At 46.0% G+C, this 13,259-nt stretch overlaps 1 protein-coding gene across 3 annotated transcripts in view; it reads right to left on the bottom strand.

Annotated features, from left to right (window-relative positions):
• Positions 1-13,259, bottom strand: part of LOC142860024 (signal transducer and activator of transcription 5B) — a 69,376-nt gene that overhangs the window by 33,245 nt on the left and 22,872 nt on the right. Inside the window, exon 1 of one of the 3 annotated variants that reach the window (XM_075990726.1) lies at positions 8,797-9,274. The exons of the other annotated variants lie outside the window; for them this stretch is intronic. The gene's annotated coding sequence lies outside the window, so the exon portion shown is untranslated. Of the gene's footprint in view, positions 1-8,796; positions 9,275-13,259 lie in introns of those variants that run through there. 3 annotated transcript variants of the gene reach the window in all.

The raw sequence follows: 13,259 nt of genomic DNA, 5'->3' as shown, positions 1-13,259 counted from the left end.
AAGAGTCTCACTATGTAGCCCTTGGTGGTCTGGAACTTAACTCGCAGACCAGCTAACCTTAAATTCACAGAGATCCACCGACCTCTGCCTCCCGAGTGTTGGTATTAAAGGTGTGCCCAGCTTCAAAAAGAGGCAAAACAAACCCATAAAGACAGCAGTACTGCGGAGACATACGTACGTAACAGCAGGGCTGCACGCGAGCAACACATATTTAGGTTTTACACCCGTGCTTGGTTTTTATTAAGGAACAGAGCGCTGAGCTCTGAGAATTTGTCAGAATATTTTTCCGATTCCAATTCTGAGCGTGCCATGCTGGTTATTATTTTTAATAGCATGCTACTTGAAGGGTAATAGCTGGTAAATGCAAAGCAGTAATTGCCTTGTTTTGGTAAACGCAGTATAGTGTCTCAACACAAAAGCGCTCTGACGGGGATGGAAAGCGGGGCCCAGAGCACGACGGCTCACTGCCCATCAAGGATGTAAAGGGTACAGGCAGTAGGAAGGAGCCTGAATGCTCCCAGGGCAGGTAAGTCGGTGCTGAGAGACAGATTTGACAATTAAGATGATCCGGTCATTACACATTGTATGTATGACGTAGCATGTCCTTCTCCAAATACGAAAAGTTTGTGTCAGTTAAAGTGTTAAAAAAATTATGAAATAAAAACTACAGTAAATAGTACAGTCATGTTCATTTTACTTTTAAGCTGTGACTTTTATCCACACGGACTATGAGAGGCTTACAGATATTATCATGTTCCCATTATAGCCTCTGACCCTCTTGCCTCCACTTCCCAAAGGCTAAACGCTCACTGCAGACAAAAACCGCTGCTCCCGCCCCTCTCCGCTGTAAATGCGTAGGTTCTAGAGTCTGGTGAGTGCTTTTCCCCATGTCTGTCAGAACACTTCCCACCCGTTAGGAAGCAACGTGCGCACAGGTGTAGGCAGGGGCCCTGTCCCCCATACCTGCTGTCTAGCCAGGCACCAGCTGCCACCCCACCTGCATGGACACAGCCCACCACTCGCATGCTCTCCTCTGCTTACTGACAGGCAGCTCAGTCTTTGGTGCGTGACATCCTGACAAGGGAAGTGGTTTGTATCTCTGGCGGGTCATCACGGGGCCACTCTAAACACTGGGAAATGGATTCACCATCGTATTTTTAGGACAGGGTTGACAACTGGCCGAGCTCTTGTGCAGCCACAAGTGTTCACAGCTTTCCAGAGTCTGGACACAATGCTACTCCCGGTAGACACACCCAGCACCTGTGTGGGCCTCAACACCTGGTCCCATCCAAGGGTGGGGAAGGTTAAACACAGGCCAGAGGTGCCTGTTTATAAAAACCTGGCCTTTAACTCACAGAGATCCGCCTGTTTCTGCCTCCTGAGTGCTAGGATTAAAGGCTACCACCACCTCCACCGCCATTACCACCCGGCAATAAATATTCTTTTATCACTATTAGAATTTCTCCCTTTAGCAAATATATATATATATATAGATCAGCTCCAGGCTTGCCTCTGCCACTGAACTCTCTAGGTAGTTTAATGCCAGACCCTGTTCCCCTTCCTGCATACTGGAATTATAGGTGTTCTTTTACTCCTGTGCTGGGGATCAAACAGGACTTTGTGTCCATGAAACAAGAACTCTACCAACTGAAATACACTCCCAGTTCAAAATTTAGCTTTTACAAAGAAAACCATGACTCTTTGAAGGGTCTCAGAACACTGGGCTTGTGTTTGGCTGTAACTACCTGGGACAGAAGGAAGGCTTTCCCGCTGGAAGTTCCCGGTGCAACTTTGCCAATGGATTGACGAGATCCTGGCTTAAAGAGAGATGAGGGTTTAAAACACATGTAGAGAGACTTGGCTTGAAGAGAGATGAGGGCCGGGCGGTGGTGGCGCACGCCTTTAATCCCAGCACTCGGGAGGCAGAGGCAGGCGGATCTCTGTGAGTTCGAGACCAGCCTGGTCTACAGAGCTAGTTCCAGGACAGGCTCCAAAGCCACAGAGAAACCCTGTCTCGAAAAACCAAAAAAAAAAAAAAAAAAAAAAAAAAAAAAGTTGAAGAGAGATGAGGGTTTAAAACACATGTAGAGAGACTTGGCTTGCTGGACTAGCTTCTATAATTTGGAGTATTTTGTAATTACTGAGTTTTTCTTCTTGTGTGGGACTAGAGCTCAAACCTAGGGCCTCGTGCACGCAGTGAGCTCTCTGCCACGAAGCTCCATTACCCCGTGCATCCTATAGTTTCTACTTTCCACACCAGTCCCATCCCGATGGGCTCCACCACCCAGCTAAAACCTCTAAAGCGAGATTAATGTTCCCCGAGATGATGCCAAACTTGGCTACTCACAGTGCTTTAGAAGATCTGCCTCTAATGTCTCTGTGCCTCAGACTTACTGAGTGAGAAGAACACGCGGGTCTTTGGAGGGAGGTTGCAACGAGCATGAATTATTGTGTGTAAATACTTAACACAGCGCCTGAGTATGGCCAGCCCTGGACGGGCCAATGACTCTTCTGCACTTACACACAGAGCTTTCTTCCCCACCTCCATCTATTCCAAAGTCAATCCTCTGCCTGATGACCAGCCGTGCTGTCCTACTGTGTAACCAATATTCCAGAGGATGAAATTTACTTTCCATTAAAAATAAAGTATTCTTGTTTTAATTTTTACTGCATTTGTGTGTGTGTGTGCACATGCCTCACCATGCCTTTGGAGATCAGAGAATAACTTGTAGGGGTTTGTTCTTTTCTCCTACTATGTGAGTTCTGGGGATCGAACTCAGGTTGTCAGGCTTGGTGGCATTCACCATTATTTACTGAGCCATTTTGCTGGCCCTGATACTTTGATTTCTTAGTCAATTTCATTGACACAGGACTTCTACAGACAAGAACCTCTGGAAGGGCCGAGGAGAGGAACTGTGAATCTTGTTCTTCCAAATTGGAGGAGAGCACTGAAAACTGCGGAGGTCAAAGGTGACATAAGAATAGATATTCCTAAGTGCACGCATGCGCGCACGCACACATACACACACACACACACACACACATACACACACACACACAAACACACACACACGATTCCATCCACGGAGGTCAAAGGTGACATAAGAATAGATATTCCTAAGTGCACGCATGCGCGCACACACACATACACACAAACACACACACACGATTCTGTCCATGGAGGACAAAGGTGACATGAGAAGGCTTATGTGCACATACATGCACACACACACACACACACACACACAGATTCCATGGAATGTCTGCTGTAGGCAAACCCAAAGAGACAGAAACTAGTAAGGTCATACTGTTGGGAGTGATGAAATGCATTAGGGTTGGACATTGGTTCTGGTGGTACAACACCTACAGGACAGTGAATCCTGGGCCTCTTAGAAGGGCAATAGGGCAAGTGAGAAGCCTTGCAGGTACGAGCATTGTCATACAAATCTGATGACCTGAGTCTGACCCCTAGAACCCATAGCAGGATGAAGAGCAAATACCCAAAAGCTGTCCTCTGACCTCCACAAGCATGCCACGGCATGACATGTCCACAAACACATCACATCAAGCACACACACACACACACACACACACATACAAATACACACACACACATCATCACATCAAATACACACACACAAACATTAACATTCACAAAACATCACATCATACATGCACATTTACAAACACATATCAAATACACATACACACACAATCACACACATAAAACAAAAAAGGTGAATTTTATGATATGTATTCTATTTCAATAAGGCTGTTATTGAAAAAGAGGCAAAAACCAGGCATGGTGGCACACACCTCTAATCCCAGCACCAAGATGCAGAGGCAGGCAGATCTTTTTCAGTTAGAGGCCAGCCTGATCTACATAGCAAGCTCTAGGCCAGCCTGGGCTACATATAAGACTCTATTAAAAGACAAAATAAAGTAGAGACAGAAGTAGGACAGATGTGTCCTGCCACCACGGCCCCACAGTGCCTGTGTCCTCAGGACTGTAGTGAGTGGTCATGCTACTTTTTGTTCTTTTCCACATGTTGTCACACTTCAAAATTTAAAGAGAAAGAAGAAAACAGAACGAGAAACCTAATATCGGGAGACTGATTTTGGCAAAGGCTAGGGCCAGTTGGCAGATGAACTAGGTGTATAAACATTGTTTCTGATCTGAAAAGTTCAAGGCAAGAAGCCAGCATTGCAAACTGCTAACCTCCCAGCACCCACTGATAACTGAGGGACCCTTGGAGGAGTATAAAGGGCCAGGTCCCTGGTCACGTTGATGACCTCACTGTCAATATCAACATTATTACTGCGTTAGGTGGTGATGAGAGACAGAGATTATTAAATGCAGCGGTAGAGGGTTGAGATTGTGTTCATACTGGCCTGACATCAAGCAAAGTTAGAGTAAAATGACATCCAAAAGTAGGTCAATACCAGACCCACTGCCCTTTAAAAAACAAAACAAAAACTAAACGCTGGTTTATAAGCAACCAGAAAGGTAATTCTCTTTTAGAAAAAAAAAATCATTACGCAGACGGTAAGGGAACAGGAGTAAATGTGTTTGGCCCACAAAGAAACAAGAAATACTTTACCCAGGCAATACAGATAATAACATTCTGGGCAGACAACCAGTCACAAATCTTCACATCGCAGCCCAGTTAGCACATGTCACTTTGGGAAGAAGAGAGGTAGTGCAGGGAAGGGACAGGAAGGGAAAGGCGGAGGGAGCTACTTGCTAAGGGCAGAAGGTTAGCCCACATAGGCGGGTTCTTCTATCTTTAAACTTCTCACCTAGATACACCTTGTGTTTATATTGCAACATGCATAACCTCAAGAATAGAGTGGGCTGGGCTGGGGAGACGGCTCAGTTGGTAAAGCCCTTACTTTGCTGTCACTAGGGTGTGAGTTCAATCTCCAGGAACCAAGAAAAAATTTGGCCGTGCTTGTAATCCCAGGTCTGGGAAGAAGGTTAGTAGGGTCTCTGGAGCTGGCTGGCTAGTCTAGCCCAGTTGGTGAGCTTCTGGTTCACTGAGATTCCCTGTCTCAAAAAGATAGACTGGAGAGCAATTGAGGAAGACACCCAGCATTGACCTCTGACCACCATCCATGTGCACACACAGGGCAGACCCAGACAAGGAGCATCGTCGCTGCTTAGGCCACGGGTGCTGCCAAGTCTCTGAAAACAGGATGTTCACGCAGTTGCATGCTTCTCACTATTCACAAAATGAAAAGGAAGCTGGAGACACAGCACAGCTAGGTAGTGAGCACTCTGGCCTAGAATTCACAAAACCCTGCAATCAATTTTCTGAACTTCCAAAAACAAAGAGTTACAAAAAAATAAATAAATAAAACAAACAAACAAAACCCAAAAAACAAAACAAAAAAAAAATCAGCAGGTGAATCTGGTGGATAGTGCACTAACAATCACAATTATCAGGCCAAATGGCACTATACATCTGGAGATATATATATATGGACAGGTTTGGCACGTTGAGAAGAAAACAAAACCTAAATTAAAAAGAATCTGGAAGAAACAATCAACAGTGCTTGCCTCTGCTGGACACATACACTGGGCCAACAGGGATGACTGGCGTGGCCCATGCACAAAGATGACAGAACGCACAGGAAGCACGGCTGTGTTTCCCAGGACTTCCCAGATGGGAAACAGAGTGCAGCACTGGGGGCTGCTCTGCTGGAGAGATGTGAATGGTAACCGCAACTAAACTATACACCTTAAGGAAAAATACACAATCAAGATCCAGACAAATTCCCCCCAAATCCAAACTGTAAACTCTAAGGAAGGGGGGGCGGGGAGCAACAGAGCAGAATTGGTTTTAGAGACATGACAGCCAAGAGCTCATTAAAAGCAGACATAGGGTGGAGAGATGGCCCAGCAGGTAACATGCTTATGGCCAAGCTTGATGACCTGAGTTCAAGTCCCATGACCCACACGGCAAAAGCACCAACTCCAGCAGGTTTGTTCTTTGATCTCTGTATGTGAACTCCCTTACACACATACACACGCGCACACACAGACAGATAGATAGATTAGATGTACAGGTGTAAGGCTTTTGTTTGTTTGCTTTTTAAGCAGAAACATGGCTTTAAAAGACATTATTGAGACAATTACGGAAAGTTACATACTGCCTATATATTGGATATTATTGTGTCTTGTGTGGCCTTGGCTGTACAGCAGAGGATAACCTTGAACTTCTGATTCTCTTACCTCTGCCTCCTGAATGCTGGGAATACAGGCATGGGTCACCACACCTGGTTTATGCATTGGCGAGGACCCAACCTAGGGTCTTGTCATGCTAGGCAGGTGCTTGACTGTCTGAGCACATCCCGGCCTTTGAGTCAGGGGTAAATGTTTTGAGAGTGACGCAGTGTTGAGGTTGTGCTAGAAGGTGCCCTAGTTCTCAGTAGCATGTTCTTCAGCCTCTAAGGCTAAGGGGTCATGAAGTCGGTGTCTTAGCCATCAGAGAAGGGAAGCGTGGTGTGGGGGGTAAAAACACAGGCGTGCCGACACAGCTGTTGCTCACTGTTCTGTTTTTTCAACATCCTAGGACTGTAACTTTGTAAATACTTTCAAAATCAAAATTAAGGGCAAAAAAAAATCAAGAGAGAAACAAAGCAATAGTCTACTAACTGGTGTCTCCTCTGGCACAGGTCCTGAGCGGTACTGAAGGTCTGGACTTTTCAGGCTGTGTGTTGTGGGCGGTAGGATGCCAGCATCCTTGCCTATGGATTACTATCTCCAGTCCAAAATCTAACAAGCAACTTGTTATTATAAAAGAATTACCATTATAGAAGAATTACCACTGTACCATTTTCCAGATGACTGCAAGCATTTGCTGGAGCCCATAAATAATGACATCTGCATTACAGAAAATAAGAAACATGTTCCCAATATTTTCTACATTAAAATTCATAGCCTCTCTCTTCCCACTGAGAATTGCAGTACTGTTTCCACTTAGCAAAATCTTTCTTTGAAGAGTGTTTTGTTCTAGGCCAGCTCTTGAGGACAGCCACGAGTTAAAGAGTACAAGCTATGACGGGAGAAACTGGAAATAACACAGACCGAGGGACTGGGAAAGCCATAGCGCATTCGCCTGATGGAATGACACACGTTCATCTGAACCACGGATACAGGCAACCATGCTGAAACACAAGCACCGTGTCAACACATCTCTGGGGATTGAGACAAAAACGTGGTAAAAGTGTGTGCAGAAGGTATGCTGAGACCCACTAGAGAACGGTCTCAAGGAATGTACGCCTTTACTCTTAGGCAAGGTGTTCTCATCCTTTTCTGTAGTTACTACATGGTGTTTAAAACGTGAGAACTTGGGAGTGTGTTCTACCATGACAGAGGCCATAGGTTTGATTCCCATCCCCATGTCACAAACTAAACGAGTTTTCAAAATATAACATGTAAAATATAAAATTAGTAACATTAGACAATCACTAATGACCATCCCATGGAAACCAAATTTAAAAGGGTACGCAAAGACGGCCAGGCTGGACAGCACACACAGTGGTACCAGCCCTTGGAAGTCAGGTGGGGATAGCAAAGACAGCCAGGCTGGACAGCACATGCAGTGGTACCAGCCCTTGGACGTCTGAGGTGGGAATTTCAAGTCCAGCCTGAATTGCACAGTGGGTCCCTATGACAAACAAACACACACACACAGACACACAGACACAGGGAGGGGGCTAGAGAAAGGGGTTCCGTGGTTAGAAGGGCCTTCTGTGAAATAGTGAGACCGGAGCTCAGATCTCAGTACCCATGCAACAAACTTGACAAAAGCACATAAAACTATGTACATACACACATATGCATACACACATATTAATTAATTAGCTTTTTGCTAATTGTTTGTTTGGGTTTTTATTTGTTGGTTTTTGGTTTTTTGAGACAGCGTTTTTCTTTGTAACAGCCCTGGTTGTTCCTGGAACTCACTTTGTAGACCAAGCTGGCCTCGAATTCACAGAGATCCGCCTGCCCCTGCCACTTGAGTGCTGGGATTAGAGGCGTGCACCACCACCCCCGGCTCTTAATGAATTAGTTTTTTTTAAAGACATAGGAAGAGAACATTTCCTGACATGTGAGTGTCCAGGTTATGGCACTGTCTTACAAATGAGATAGCCTTGATTTAAGTAGGACATGAAACAGTAGAACTTTAGTCATAGAATATTTCTTTAGAGGAATGCAATACTATCACTTTCAGATACTTAGCAACTTAATATGTTTTCAAGCAGTGGGTCAAGACTATTAATGGCTAAGATTAATGTGAAACTGACGTCTATTTATATGTACCGTCGGCTCCCTTTTCACCTTTGCATAACCAAAAAACTTACAGCAACTGTAGCCAGAACGAAAGCCGCAGAAAACCATGCACAACCGTACCAAAATTCCTTCTATCACGTGAATCCCACACCTGCCCACAGCTGCCCCGTGTGATGGCCCTGGATAGTGCAGAGGAACGACTCGAGGCCCCTGGAAAGCTGCTGGGATGATATGAGGCGCAAGAAAACCTCAGCTGTTAGCGCCTCCCCAGAAGCTGTCAGAACTGGGAGAAACCTGCCTGCTGGGCTGCCATCGACTTGGTTTGCACCAGGAACCTATACGTAGCCCAGCCTGGACAGAAACAAACCCCCTGCCTCAGCCTCCTAAGTGTCAGTATTGCAAGAGTGCACCCCACTTCAATGTTGACCCCACTCAATTATTTCGGCCCCAACAGTCCATCTAGGAAACAGACTGAGAAGACACTGGAAAAGCGCACCTACCTACTGAGCCAAATGCAGGTTCGGGTTGCTGTGTTGCGCACATTTACACGAATTATCATCCATTTTTATTCTGGGTCACAGACATGACATTTGAATTAGAGCGTCTTGCTTAGAAAATTAAAATGTTTCCTGCCAGGAAACAAATGGTTACAGGAAAAAGTGGTTATCCAGGTAGAAGACTCAGTGCCGCTCTCAGGCGCGGAATGATGAGCCGAGCTGAAATTGTAAGTTGTCCACTTTCACTACCTCGCTAGCGTTGGGACTCTGCCACCGAACGGAATCACTTTTGCTACAACCACTTTTCTGGAAACAGATCTTCTCTCACTATGCAGCGACTAACACATCTAAACATAGCTCAGCACCGTGAACAAGGGCTGTGCAGGGGCCCCTGCTCCTAACGGCTTGTGCCTTCGGCAGCCGGGCTGGAGGCAGAACTCCGTCTACGCTTGTTCACTGCTCACCGGGTGCGATGGTACAGGAAGAAGCAAAGAGCAGCGATTTCCTTCCAAAAGGTCAGCTGCTTCAGACAGACCAAACAGAAAGCTGTAAGTTCTCGCCAACTTCCCCTCTGAAGCTAGTACGCAATCACATTTTGTTTCCAGTAAAGCTCCCAAGAAAAACAAGCAACTGGAGACCCAGAATCTCTGCCACTGAAGGGTCTTGGCTGCCTGCGTCAAAGGCAGGAAGAACATGAGGCCCCGTGCTTTCTAAACAGCAAGGGAACCGTTAAGAACCGCCAGCTTCAAAGTGAGATCATACTTGGGAGGAGGTGGGGGAAGGTCAGGAACCATCTTAGATTTTAATTGTTTGTATATTTTGTACGTTATATGTGTGGCACATGCGTGCCATGGCATATGTGTGGCAGTCAGAGGGCAGAGTCTGTTCTCTCCATCCACCATTTGGGTCCTGGCAGTCAGACTTGGATCCTCAGGCTCGGTGGCAAATGCCTTTACCCACTGAGTCATCATGCTGGCCTCCTCATTCCCATATTTTACATGAATATTCCAGAAGTCTCTATCTAAAAATATGATAGTAATCTGGTGATAAGAGTTACAGTGACATTTAAGCTCTCTAACTGATTAACCAAAATAAAATGTCAAGGCTGGGCGGTTGTGGTACACGTCTTTAATCCCAGCACTAGGGAGGCAGAGGCAGGTGGCTCCCAGTGAGTTCGAGGACAGCCTGGTCTACAAAGTGAGTTCTAGGACATTCAGGGCTACACAGAGAAACCCTGTCTCGAAAAACAAAACAAATCAAAAACAACAATAACGACAACAACAACAAAAATAAAATGTCAGTCTTTTCTCAAACTAAAGTCAGAACAGTGGTGGGACTGGAGAGATGGCTCAGTGGATAACAGCACTGGTCGCCCTTCCAGAGGACCTGGTTTCAATTCCCAGCACCCAGCTCATAACAGCCTGTAACTCCAGTTCCAGGAGGTCTGACACCCTCATACAGACACAGATGCAGGCAAACACCAATGTATGTAAAATAAAAATAATAAACCATTTAAAAATTAAAATGAAACAAACAAAAATCCAGCCATCCCTATGCCCAGCATGCGCTCAATGCTAAAAGCCCAGAGGCCACAGAGAATGACACACCGCTTCTGAGAGTAGACAAGGAGAAAAGACCAGGAAACTGATGAGCAAGAGAGGTTTAAAATCTTCTTCAGATTGTAATTCCAAATGCTTAAAATGACACTGAAGATTTTAGAGCCCCCCGCACTGCATTATATTCTGGCACAGACTTCTGTACGGAACAAGAGCACCAGACTTCAGGAGATCTGCACTCAGTTCTCTCCAGGCTGCAACACGACATCCTTTCAAGTACGAGAGAGGAGAAGGAAGAAAATGAAGGTTTTAAAGGTTTGCTCAAGCAGATCAGTTCCTGCCCTTAACTATCTACATATGTCTTCCGAGAAAATGTGATGGGCTAGACTGGGGAGATAGCTCAGTTGGTAAAGAACTTGGCTAGACCTGAGTTCAAATTCCTAGAACCCACAGTTGTGAATGTTTCTAATTCTTGCAATGGCAAGATGGCAGACACAGGGTTGCTGGCCAGATAATATAGCCTACTTTGATTTCAGGCCAGTGAGAGACCCTGACAAACAGGGAAGGTGTCTGAGGAACGACACATGAAACTGTCTTCTGACTTCCACACACATAAACACACACACACACACACACACACACACACACACACACACACACACAGGAAAAGAGAAAAGACGTGATGAGTCCCTCTGACAGGCTCACAGCATACCATCGGCTCCGTGTGGTTTCTAACTACTCTCTTTCAGGTTGTGGTGGCAACAGAGACAGCAGCCTCTTCGTGGGAGGCGCTCTTCTACAGAAGCCTGGCTTTGATGATCCAGCGAGCTCAACCCAAGCCTCAGAACACCGGGCAGGAGATGAAGACAACTGAGGGCTCCTGGGGTAAAAAACTTGTTACATAGGCTAAATTAAGCTACATGCTGGAAACTATTTCATGTTGACACAAAGTAAGCTACTTAATTTCCTCTCCTTGTCTGCTTCACAGCGGGGGCTGGCGGGCAGTGGAGAAGGGGATCCAGGAGCAACAGTGGTCGGAGAGGCAGAAGGAATGATAACAAAGCTGTCACACACACCATGCACACCTGCACACTCCGCATGTGCCCTGGATAAGTCTCACAAGGACACCTGGGTCTCTCTAGCGGTGTCACTGTGTTACAGATGAGGCAACAGGCTTAAGAGTTGGGGACTCTCAAGGACCCAAAGAGGCTTCTCATTTTCAAAGAGCCCAGCCATACCACCTTGCTTATTAAAAATCTTCGCTTAATTAATGACCACTGAGATGAGTCGGTGGGTAAAGGCACTCGCCGTCAATCCTGACAACCTGAGTTTGATTCCTGGCACCCAAATGGTGGGAACAGGGAACAGTTTGTTCTTGCGGGAGTTCTTTGACATTCACACCTACGCTGTGCATGGACACACATACACAAAGGATTTTTTAAGTTAAAAATCTTCATTTAGCCAAAGTAGCTCTTTCTGAAGCACACCTCTGTTCTGCGGCTGCCTTAGACTAGAAGCTACAGAAGAAACCATTACAGAGTGCAACTTCCAAACAGACACAACCCCAAAGTAAGGTCCCTCCATCCCCCCACCTACACCTTTCCTTCATACTGGGTTTCTCTGTGTAGTCCTGGCTGTCCTGGAACTCGCTCTGGAGACCAGGCTGGCCTCGAACTCAGGGATCTGCCTGCCTCTGTCACCTCACGGCTTAAAAGAAAGCTTTAAATCAGAGTCCTTCTGGAAGCCTTCAAGCACAAGCAGAAGAAGCCACAGGAGGGCTTGGTGGTTATCTTCATCATTCTGAACCAATCAGAAGTTAGTTAAAAGCCTGAGGTTGGAAAGAGGAGCAAGAGGAGAACCATCCTGGGAGTGGGCGCTTTCCTTTAAGGCTGGAGCCTCAATCCTGACACTCATGGTTGGAATGGGCAGTGTGGTGTGCTTTTTTTTTTGGTTATTCGAGACAGGGTTTTTCTGTAGCTTTGGATCCTGTCCTGGAACTAGCTCTTATAGACCAGGCTGGCCTCGAACTCACAGACCCGCCTGCCTCTGCCCCCGAGTGCTGGGATTAAAGGCGTGCGCCACCGCCGCCCAATGAGGTGTGTCTTGTGAGAAGCAATTAGGGGGGGCAGGAGAGATGGCTCAGCGGTTAAGAGCGCTTCTGCTCTTCCAGAGAAGCCAGATTCAATTCCCAGAGTCCACATGGAAGCTCACAACTGTCTGTAACTCCAATTCCAGGGGATTTGACACCGTCACACAGATATACATACAGACAAAACATAAAAATCAGCCAATCATTCAAAGCAATTAGGACGCCAGCTGTGCTGTTTCGTCAGCAGCAACACTAATCATGGTCGTGCTAAACTTGGCTTTTTTGAAGGAATAATGTCACTCACGCCAATGGGAAAACAAGCCATCAACCACCCCAGGGGGCAGAATAGGAGGGCTGGTGGAGGAGGCTGAAGTTGGGTGTCACCAGGGAGGCTGGTCACAACAGCATTCATTTACTGGAGTGAGTAAGTTCCTGTGCTCGGAAATACTAATTGGAAGATGCAGAAATAACTGTGTTGCTACATCAGTGTGCTTTAAATGTTAGTCGAGTGCCAGGAATCCTCTGGGTTCACCAAGCTATGCTACAAAGAAGTAGGCAATGGAAGAGAACTTCCATTTTACCATATGCGTGACATGTCAAGGGGGACATCAAGGACAAGGACGCCTGGCAATCCCAAAGCTCCTAAGAAGGCCCCCTTTATACTTTCACACCTTAGTGAGAAACAGAAACACGGCAATACCTGTGTGCTGTGTCTTTCATCAGTTCGATCATCTTGTTATTAAAGGACAGACTGCATTAGCTCTCTAGAGTTACAACTTAACTTGTGCTCTGCTTGGTACACAGTAGGTATTTGGTAATCA

This window comes from Microtus pennsylvanicus, chromosome 11 (assembly GCF_037038515.1).
Source record: "Microtus pennsylvanicus isolate mMicPen1 chromosome 11, mMicPen1.hap1, whole genome shotgun sequence".
NCBI lineage: Eukaryota > Metazoa > Chordata > Mammalia > Rodentia > Cricetidae > Microtus > Microtus pennsylvanicus.
This window is presented reverse-complemented; position numbering and strand designations above follow the sequence as displayed.